Source organism: Callospermophilus lateralis, chromosome 8 (assembly GCF_048772815.1).
Source record: "Callospermophilus lateralis isolate mCalLat2 chromosome 8, mCalLat2.hap1, whole genome shotgun sequence".
NCBI classification, from domain to species: Eukaryota; Metazoa; Chordata; class Mammalia; order Rodentia; family Sciuridae; genus Callospermophilus; species Callospermophilus lateralis.
In genome coordinates, this window is record NC_135312.1 from 61,360,244 (window position 1) to 61,372,249 (window position 12,006).

Consider the following 12,006-nt stretch of genomic DNA (forward strand, 5'->3'; position numbering starts at 1 on the left):
TCCACATTACAAGTTACTCGATAATACACTGTTTATTGGTTTTCTTCCCTGTTCTCACTTCCCCACTCTTCCACTAGCATTTCCACAGATTCTTTCCCAGATATGCTATTTGTATTCAAGTGTTCGTTTGGGGGGAGGAATGCACATTCAGCTCTATAAGTAAACAGAAAAGGAAACACAAGATTTCTTCCCTTTCATATTTAGGATTCTGGAAGATCACCTCAGTTTCACATCACAACCAAGGATGTCTGATGATATTAACATTTATCATATGTTCTTTAGACACAAAGCCTATAAGAGATTTAGATATCCTCATGTGGAAATGAGTCAAAAACCAAAAGGCTGGCTAGGAATGATAAATGAGGTGACATCATTATCGAAGCTGCTGAGGATCAGCAGTAATGCCAAGATTTAAAGTGGGGCCAGTTCTGAAGTGGAGGATCACTGTGCCCTGGCCATGCCAAGAGACCCAGACACACGTTTGATCAGATGCAGATTTCTGCAGGTGATTCCAGAAGGCTGCCTAGGGGTTATGAAGGACAAAAGAATTTACCCAGAATCCAAGAAGAACTTAAAGCCTCATGAAGATCAACCTTCATTTCTCCCAGAACCATGAAGACATGTGCGTTTCCTTGACCCCAGATGTCATCTTTCAAGTAGGATAGGAGAAAAGGAGTCCTCCAATAGCTGAACTTTGAAATATCTGAAAGCTTATGTAAAGTTAGATTCTTTTAAATAAGAAGAGATTGTGATAATTTTAACTGGCAAGTTTAAATTCTGCCACAACACAGCTTACATCATCCAGCAAAAGGGGCTCAAGAAGTCTTAAGTGAATGTCACTACATAGAGATTTAATATCTTCAAAGAATATCTGAATCAACACTTCCCCTCACTTGTTTAGGGAAAATGTTTTTGGTATATAATGTTTATAAAATGCAGCCCTAGCAACATCACAAAGGATACATGTATATTTGCACTTTCCTGATTCGTAGAGAAAGAGAAAGGCAAATGTGTTGGCACTGCAGGCTGCCCAGACAGGAGAGCTTGTGGGATGCAATCAGCAGCACTGACCTGAGACAAGGAACAAGGTGAGGCCACAGGCTGGAAGATTCTGGGCCTCAGGGAACCTGAAAGGAGGCCAAATAGCAAATAATAACCTTCCTTGTCCCGTCACCTTCTCTCTAGAAACTCTTGACCCCCTACTCACTCCTCCATTGTCTGTCCAGTCTTCTCTTTACCATTCAGTCACTCTGAACCAAAATGCTATTAAGAAAGATTGTCCCACATCAAGGGAATCTCTTTCTACTTTACACCTAAAGAAATCTGTTCAGAAGAAAGAATTATTTGCATATTAAAATCTTCTTTTGAACCATGGAATGGGTCCTAACACAGAAATTGGAGAAAGAGAAATATGGAAATTTCCGAGGTTTCTTGCTCACACAACTGTTAGCCTGAGCTCTAAATCCACTTTGATAATAAACAAAATACCTTCAAGCATGACTACACAGAATGCTTTTCAAGGTGCTATATAGGAAAGGGTGCAGTTACTAGAAATCTAAAATGGAAAAGATAATACCACATACAAAATTTTCTTTACTGACTCAATCTAATAATTAGCAAGGGGGAAGGTGAAAGTGAGGATTAGATCTTCCATGTGACTGGGAAGCAGAGGAAATGTTGAAGATAAGGGAATCGGGGGTGTCACTAAGCATGCTGTCAATGAGGGCAGCAAAATAAAGTAATTAAAGCCCAGGTTTGCTACCAGATGGGCTTGGATTTTAATCCTGGCTCTGCCACCTGTTACCTGTGTGATCTTAGCAACTTATTTAACCTTTCTGAGAATTAACTAAATGTTGTGCAGATCAACTGAGATTATATAAAATCTCAGGAACATCAAAGATGCCCAATAAATATTAATCTTCTCACCCCATTCAAACCTACTTCCCACCTCTAGGAGAGAGAGAAGTGGCACCTAAGGTAAATAAGACCAAACTTACAGAAAAAAAGAAAAGGTAGAGATTCAAGGAAGTGCAGAAAGAACAAAATACTTTTTGGACGATTCCTTGGTTTTCTAGCACATGTATTCAAATAACTCAGAGTAATTTCCATGTCTAGGCTGAGCAGCCAAATATTTACATCATCATGACACCTACTAGCCAGCTGCAGCCTCCTCAAGAGCCTATGGAGTCCACCTAAGATCATGTCCAAACTGGAAAATCAGCTAAAATGATTACTCGCAGGCCTTTTCCCAGAGGTTGTGATTCAAAACATCCTACTTCATTTTCACAAAGGAAGCTATCTTTTTGAGACAACTAAGTGTTTCCTCTCCATTTCTCACTCCTATTGCTAAGTTTTCTTGTTTCTCTTCTGCTCAGTCAAAAACACCATTACCTTGGGACAAAAAAAGAAGAACAAGAATCTAATGATGAGTTTTCAATAGACCTTTAAATTCCACAGAGCCCATAGTTTTAATGGAGTTGGGGGGACTTATTTTGAACTGAAAAAAAACAAAGATTATACCATAAACAATAGATTTGGGAAAGGGCCAAATAATGCCTCATTCCCCTTCTACCCTGTTCCCAAAATGCAATACCCAACTGAAGGAAAGGGAGTCTTGCAGAAGGAGAGTAGAATAAGGTGTGAATGTGGAATTCTTGACTAGCAAAGATCAAGAAGCTTCAAAGACAGTTTAGATTAAACCCTTGATGATGTAGAACCATTACAAAAAACAATACCTAGATCTTAGATTCAACCTCCTAAAATGAGAGTGAAGTAGAACTCTAAATAAATTTAAAGCTACAATGACAAAATAATCCATAAATGCCTGGACTTAACTAAATGTCTGTAGATTCATTTTTCTGTCATCAATTGGGAACAATGGATATAGGCAGAAATTAAATCCAATCATGTGAAAGTTTTATAAAAGTTATTTCCCTATGTACCTTGGATGCAGGTGGTCAGCAAACCACACTAAGAAATGCTGTATACTCTACTGAGTAGTTCTAGATCCTCCCCTGTTCAGACCTTGAGCATCTCTTGCAAAAATGAAATAACAATAATAATAATATTCACTACACAAAGTCAGGGTAAAGATTTAATAAAGTGGAATACTATGCAGATATTAAAAATAATATTGTATGCAGTGGTATACAACTGTGAATTCAGTGATTCTGAAGGTTGAGGCTGGAGGATTCCAAAGCCAGCCTCAGAAACTTAGCAAGACTCTCAGCAACTTAGCAAGACTTTGTCTCAAAATAAAAACATAAAAAGGATCAGGGTTGTACCTTAGTGATAAAATCCCCCTGAGCTCCATCCCCAGTACCAACAAAAAAATTAATAATAATATTGTAGATTTCAAATTCTGACCAAGTGAAATAAACTGGATTTATCCTCTCACTTTAAACAACTATAAACATGAAAAATATAGGAAGAAACAATGTTCAGACATGGGACATCAGTTCAGACATGACCTTTGAGAGATGGAAAACAAACCAGTTGAGACCTACACTTGCAAAAGCTTACTGCTTGGAGACAGTTTCCTGTCACCAGGAGAGGAAGGAAGAACCCAAACATAGACCATCTTATAGCTTTCTTAAGTAGATACAGACTGGAATTCAAGGCAGCTGTAATACAGAGGGCTAAGTATGGAAAAGAAAGAAGTTCCATAGAGAACATTATAGGTGTGTAGATTAATCCTATTGAGTCTTTGGCTGAACTCTGATTTATAAATGTATAAGGAGAAAGTGTGAAGAATCAGGGAATAGTACACCAAAAAGGAATAGGCAAAATAATTCTAGACTCATAGAAGGCTGGAAATAGTTTGTCCTCACACCAGCTATGGTGGAAAGAGCTGAAAATCATGATCATCAAACATCTCAAATGTGCATCATGTTAGTAATGGGACTAAATTATTCCTACACCAAAGGGTTCTCTATACCTACAAAGCTTAAAACTGTGAAAGGTTGCAACTAATTAACTGTTCCTAGACAAAATCCAGCACTACTTAAGACAGTAAGTCAAAATCTGTAAGTCAACAACATAAATTCACAATATATGGTATCTAATAATATCTAATAATACCCTTAAACAAGAAAATGCGAACATAGCCATGAAAAAAATCATACTTTAGAAATATATGCAGAAAGGCATGAAGATAAAGCTAGCAAAAAAGGATGTTCAAACAGTTCATGTTAAAGAATCTATATATTTAAAAGAGTAGAGGAACACATAACCATGATAAAAAGAAAAGTGGAAAATATATTTTTTAAAATATACTTCCAGAGATGAAAAAGTACTAAATCTGAAATGAAAAAGAAAATAAATAAAATATGGTCAACAATAACTAGTTATTGGACAAGAAGGTATTAGTGAACTTGAAGAAGACAAAACAATATAAAATCCTGAAAACCTAAAAAAAAAAAGGAAAAAAAAGAACAATATACTGAAATACAACTGAGAAGAACCTCGATACTCCAGTCTAAAACAGAAGTTACTGGAGATTGAGAAAGAAGAAAGGGAGTAGAGAAACAAAACAATTTGAAAAAAATAACAGAAAATTCTCAAATTAGATGAAAATTCTAAATCCAAAAATCTAACTAACTCAATGACCCAAAATAGGACAAACTTGAGGAAATTCTTGGCAAGGCACATAAAAATCAAATTAATGAAATGATTGTTTTAATTGGTGCAAAAATTTTTTTTGATCAGTTCAACATCCCTTTAAGAAAAAGCTTTCAATAATCCACAAATAGAGACATCAGCCTGAAAAGAGTATCTATGAAAAACCTATCACCAAGGTCACATTTACTGTGGATTTAGAATAAAATAAGAATGAACATCTCAGCACTCTTTCCTCAACATTGTCCTGAAGATTTTAGTCAGTAATCTAAGGCAACAAAAATCAATAAAATCATGTGGTTTGGAAAGGAAAAGAATTTTTAAGTTTCTTTTTTTCATAGAGGATACATAGCTCATATGGAAAATTTCAAGGAATCTACAGAAAATCTACTAGTACTACCAAGTGAGCTGAGCGATGCAAAGTCACAGGATTCAAGGTTAATAGACAAATATCAATTCTATTTATATATGGTAGCAACAAAAACTTTTAGAAATTTAAAATATATATGATATACATTCACATCCAAAAATAAGAAATACTCAGAATTAGATCTAATCAAAAACAATATGTAAACCAGGCATGGAGGTGCATGCCTGTAATCCCAGTAGCTCGGGAGGTTGAGACCAGAGGATTACAAATTCAAAGCCAACCTTAGCAATAGCAAGATGCTAAGAAACTAAGTGAGACCCTGTCTCTAAGTAGAATACAAAATAGGGCTGGGGATATCACTAAGTAGTTGAATGCCCCTGAATTCAATTCCTGATACCCACCCCCCCACACACACACTCAAAAAAAAAAAAAAAAAAAATATATATATATATATATATATATATATATATATATATATATATGTTTTATACACAGAAAACACAAAACATTGCTGAATGTTCAATACTTAAATAATTGATGAAATATACCTTAATTGTGGACTAGACATTTAAATAATGTCCATTTATCAATTCTTCACAAATTGATCTATGTATCCAATACAAGCTCAACCAATGTCCTAGAAGTCTTCTCTGTTTAAATTGATCATCTCTATTCTAATATTTATGTGACCATACAAAGGACTTAGAATAACCCCCGCCTGCAAATAATTGAAAGCTAGCAATTCTTTCATTACCAAATTCAAAATTGTATATAAAATTATACTAATACAGGTGTAATGGTAAAGATATAGATCAGTGAAACACAACAGAGCTCAGAAATACAAATAAAAATATTAAGTCCACAATACTAAATCAGCAATTCTCAAAAGGAATTATTTTGCATCCCCCCAACCCCCCCAAAGAACATTTGCAAATGTCTGGAGACAATTTGGTTGGCTGAAATGGAAAGGTACTATTGTCACCTAAAGGCTAAAAGCCAGAGATGTTGCTAAACATCCTACAATATACAGAATAGCTCCTCACAAAAAACGAATTACATGACCTAAAGTATACATAGTAGGGAGACTGTGAAACACTGAGCTAAGGCAGTTTAATGGGTAGAAGATAGCCTTTTCAACAAGTACAGCTAGAACTGTTAAATATTTACATATAAAAAAGAATCTTGACCTATTCATCTTTTTTTGGAGGGGGGTGTACAAGAGATTGAATGAACCAAGAGTGCTTAACCACTGAGCCACATCCCCAGTCCAATTTTTCATTTTTTTTTTTTTTTTATTTTGAGATAGGGTCTACTAAGTTGCTTAGGACCTCACTAAGTTGCTGAGTCTGTCTTTGAACTTGGGATTCTCCTGCCTCCACCTCCTAACTGCTAGAATCACAGGCATTCACCACTGTGCCCAGCCAATTCATCTTAATGAATACAAAAATTGACTTGAAATGAATTTTTGATTGAAATATAAGAACAAAAACTATAAAACTTCTGAAACATGTGCTAGGTGTATTAGGTAGATTTATTAGAGACACAAAAAGTACAAATAAAAATGATTACTCTAGGGGCTGGAGCTGGAGCTCAGTGGCAAAGCGCTCAATTAGCATGTGAGAGGCCCTGGGTTCGATCCTCAGCACCACATAAAAACAAATAGATAAATAAATGTATTGTGTACAACTACAACTAAAAAATAAATATATAAAAAAATAATTACTCTAGCCTGCTGCAGTAGCACACGCCTGTAATCCCAGCAGTTTGGAAAGCTGAGGCAGGAGGATTGGAAGTTCAAAACCAGCCTCAGCAGTGTAGTGAGGCACTGAGCAACTCAGCAAGACCCTGTCTCTAAAAAAAATATTTTAAAAAGGGCTGAGGATATGGTTCAGTGGTTAATCCCCCTGGATTCAAACCTTGATACCAAAAAAATAATTTTTTTTAATCAATTACTCAAACATCAATATTAAGACACCTATTTTTTTGTTTATTTGTTTGTTTATTTTAGGAGCCAGGGATTGAACACAAGGGTGCTTAGCCACTGAGCCACATCTCTACCCCTTTTTATGTTTTATTTTTAGACATGTTCTTGCTAAGTTGCTTAAGCCCTAGCTAAATTGCTGAGGCTGGCTTTGAACTTGGAATCCTCCTGCTCCACTTCCCAAGCTGCTAGAAATACAGGATGTGCCACCATGCCCTGTTTAAAACATGCTATTGTATGTGAATATGAGTTAAGAGTTCCTTCAGTCACAATCCCTCCCTGAGAATGAAATGAAAAAAGCTGAAAAATATGTCAGAAAAATGGAACCAGAGATGTTGCCTCAGGTGTCACTTCTAAATTTATCATTTCATAAACAAATAATTTTTTGATGGTTTAAGCCAATTTAAAATGTTCTTTCTGTTTCTTGCAACCATAGTCTTCCTAATCAAAGCAGGTATAAACCAAAATGTTAGCAGTTCTTTGTGGGTGATAGGATAACCAATGGATTCTAATTTTCTTTTTGTGGTTTATTGATGTACATTTTCTATAATAATGGTGATGACAGCTGACATTTATTAATCTTTCACTCTGAGAAATGCATGCTTTACATATATAACTTCATTTTAGTCCTCTCAACCGGTCTATGATATAAATGTTATTATGTTCTCCATTTTACAGATGAGGAAACCAGGCATCAGTAAGTACCTTGTGAAGGAAAAGAATAATCTGCTCGAGCAAATAGTTAAAGAAGAATTAATTCCAGACAATTTTACTCCAGATTCTGCTCTCTAATTAATAATACAAAGAAGTAAATATAAATTCTCTTATAATATAAAAACATTATTTTTAAAATTATAAATGCATGCTCGAATATTAAGAAATTCTGGAATGCATAAACTGAACAATGCTCAGTTCCAGGTACCAGCATTTCTGATCAAGTCAATACCGATGAAGTTATGTGTTTCCTGGATTAGAATGATGAACACATGATGAACAATCACTAAAAAGAACTTTCAAGCATTGTCAGAAGTTTCTCTCCCAGATCCTTACCAAGTCTTATGGAGCAGTCTCTCTCTTTGATACACAGACTTCCTTTTTACCATTTGCTTCTAAACAAAATTCAAAAAATCAGTATTGATCTATATATGCTCTTAACTAAAAAAAAAACCTACATTTTTCAAAAACCATTTTATTTCTTTTTGACATTCAGAGGTAAAATTGAACCAAAGCATATTCACTACCAGTCATGAGATTTCTGAAAAGATCCCGTTGAATTGGAAAGTTTAAGACAAAAGTTTACCCTTAAGAATACATCTTATAAGTAGGGTCTCTTTCTATTAGCTAAGGTAATAGTAGCTCTTATAACAGATAAACTTAAAATCTCAATGGATTAACACAAACTAAGTTTATTTCCAATTCAAATAAAATCCATTCAGGTCAGGCAAGACTTTCTGTGTGTAATCAGACTGACAGAGTATTAGCAATCTTCCACTGATGACACCATTAATAATCGTAGGCCATGACATATAACCAGCAACCAGCAAAGATAAAGAGTAGCAGATAATATAAAATAATTTTATGGTCTAGAAAAAGAAATAATATATTTCACTTCTATGTGCTGTCCTTTGGGCAAAACTCAATCCCATGTGTCCACCATGATAATGGGACAACTGAGAAATGGTAGCCTGTGGATGAACAGCTGCTTCTCAGCAACAGCAACCAAGGAAAGTATACGAGTCAGTCATAAACACCAAACTCAGGATAGATTATCCAACAGGAATTAAATACAAGCAATTGATTAGAAAGGGTGAGAAAAGTTGGAAAAAAAAAAAAAAGGTTAAGAGTAGGCAATTCTGAGAATAGCAACCGCACAAAAGTGCAAGTACTTCTACACCCCTGAAGCTGAAGGAAGAAAGGAAGGAAGTAGTGTTGTTGATGTCCAGGAGGCAGAGCTGTCTGTAAAAGCTGGAATCTTGTTTAATCTGTCCAATACATGCTGCAAGTCCTGGAGACTCACCCAAAGAAAGTAGAGAACAACAGAACTATCTTAGCTTTCCTTTTTGCCACCTTCTATTCCCTGCTTACAGCCTGTGCTTCCCCTTGGTCAAGTTTAGCTTGAAATCAGTTGGTAAGAAATGAGCCCCCTGCATTGTAGATCAGAGTAGCAACAAATAAATAATCAACACTAAAAGGAGTATGGATCTTTAGTGACTTTTAAGTCATTACTTATATGAAGTAAACAGACAACAGTTTGATAGACTTAGTAAATATAGAATCTTTCCTATCACAATAGAAGGAGAATACAGTCAAACATCCATATAACCAGTGATACCCCGAATCACTCAAAGAACGGGTAGCCCTTTTCTAAGTGTAACAAAAAGCAGATGTAGACTTGTGATTAAGCTAAGGAATATCAAATTTCAGGACCTCTTACTTACATGAGAGGTCCAAGTACCATTGAAAGGTATAGAAAATAGATATATATAGTGACATATTTTTGTTAAATTTGTGAAAAGAAGATATTTTAAATACTTCTGCATCTTTCCACTCCAAACCTTCCATAAAATTTCCCTGGTTGATAGTGTCCATAAAGTTTTTGAAATCTGACTAAGAGAAAGTTGAACAAGGATAGATTTAGTTTGGCTTTTGTAAGATTTATTAATGTTCAGAGTCACTGCCGGGTTTAATACATTACTAACCCTCCCCTTGTATGCTTTACCATTAATACCTCACCCCAGTGTGCTGACTTGAGATCGAAACATGAAAGCCCAGATCAGGAAGTGAGACTGCCCTGCAGTATTTGGCACCACAAGTAGAAGAATAGCAGAAGAAAAATAAGAGCAAAAGATGTTGACTAAGAAGTTAGTCTGTGGAAATATCCACTACACATCAGCTATGTAATACTAGAAACAGAGGAGTAACAAACTAAACTCATCAATAAACTAAATAAAATTATCCTCATTGACAAATATATTCAACAATGAAATTCATACAATTATAAATTCACCATATCTCTTTTTACTTTTAATTAAATTGTACTTCATAGAATGTGTAGAAATTCATGTATTCGAGGGGCAAAAATCTGTAGCAGTACTGCAGATATCAAGTATGGCTATGTGGAATTAGATATTGATATTTATGCATCTACTTGCTAATAATAAAAATCAAATTTCAGCACTGTGGCTGTAGCTCAGTGGTAGAGCACTTGCCTAGCATGTGTGAGGCATTGGGTTCCATTTTCAGCATCACATATAAATAAATAAAATAAAGATCCATCAACAATTAGAAAAAAATATTTTCTAAAAAAATTTCAATCAGTTATGCAAAAGAAACATTCTATTCTCTTTATTCAAAGTGACCCCACATTATTTTTGTCATAAAAGAAACAAAGTGTTAGCACAAAAAAAGAAAATAATATATGTCAGTCATTGCTTTTAAAAATCATACTATTTATATTTTTCTGTATTTTGTGATTTTTGTGATATTTGTCAATTTTTCAATTTTTTTGGTTTTGCAACTCCTCTCTCCTTCTAAATAAATATTCACTATTGCAACTAATTTTCTATTCATTTTATATGCTTTTTCTTAATGAAGATTTCTAAAATCTAAAAGCTTCAGACCCTACAAAACCTGGATCCTTCCCAAACACAAATTTTAGGGTCTATTTCAAATAATGTCTATTGTGTGCAATTGAAATGTGAAGCACATTAGGAGATAGTTAAATATATTAATGTAACATTATGTATGCTTCCTTCCAACAGAATAGTTCTGAATTATCAATGAGATCTTTCATGGGAAAGCACTCTGAAAAGTAATAAGTGCTCTATCAATACAAACTACTGTCTTGATTATCCTTTTAAATACAAGCATCTGGAGCTCTCAACATTTGTTTGGCAACTATTTAGTGATCTTCCACTAAGTGCATGGCACTCCTGGGGCGTAGAGGGTATGAAGAGGAAGTACATTCACACTTGCCCTCAGGGAGTTCACAGTCTCACTTGAGAAAAATGTACTGAATATAAAATTAAGAGAAAACTCCCTGTTAGTAAATTTCAATGTTGTTTTTATTACAATCTACATTTTAAAGTGGAGATGGTAATCACGCACACACACACACACACACACACACACTAAAGAGAAGGTTTCAGAGAACAATACCTATATATACTACATGCTATACTTATTTAGAGTTTTCTCTTATATTTAATTTCATTTTAAAAATTCTGATTTTATTACCTCCTAATAAATTTAATTGATTTTATTACCTCCTAATGGATCACACTTCACCATTTGAAAAATACTGTTCTATACGATTGTCTTGTCCTATGGGTTGTAGACTTATAAATCCACAAACATAAATTGAACAAAAATCCCCACTAGTTGTAACAAAATTTTAACTCTATTGAGTGAATAGAAATCCTAACAGATCCCTTCTTCCAATTATTCATATATATATATATATAAAATTATCTCAAAGACATCAGCTGTCTTCCTATACACACACATAAACATTCACACACCTTCACTTTCTGTGTCTATATGTTAATGTTGATTGCTTTTGCACAGTGACAACTGTAGAGAAAGCTCCCTGCAGAGAATCATAGGAGTCGGAGTGAAAGGGTTATTTTAGTGGTTCTTTACCATCCAAGAATTGCACTAAGCCACAAGAGCTTTCTGACAGGACTTGGCAAGCTTTGCATTATAGTCAAGATTGTTTATTCTGTTGGCAAATTTGTCATAAAAAGGTTTGGCTCTTTTCTAAAGTATTTGTGAGTATGTGTGCACATATATGTGTATGTATGTATTTATAAATATTCTACAGAATATATAGATATAGATGGATACATAGAGATGCTTTTAAAAATCTTTACTGGTAACATGTGTGCCTGAGTTTTTATGCATATGTCATTATAATTATAAATAATTATTTACTTAGAAAATGCATCACATTGATGGAATAGTGCTAAAATCCTCCTTCCTCACCATAGAATTTCTCTATATTTAAAATGAGCTCCCCATTAATTCTACATGTCTCAGA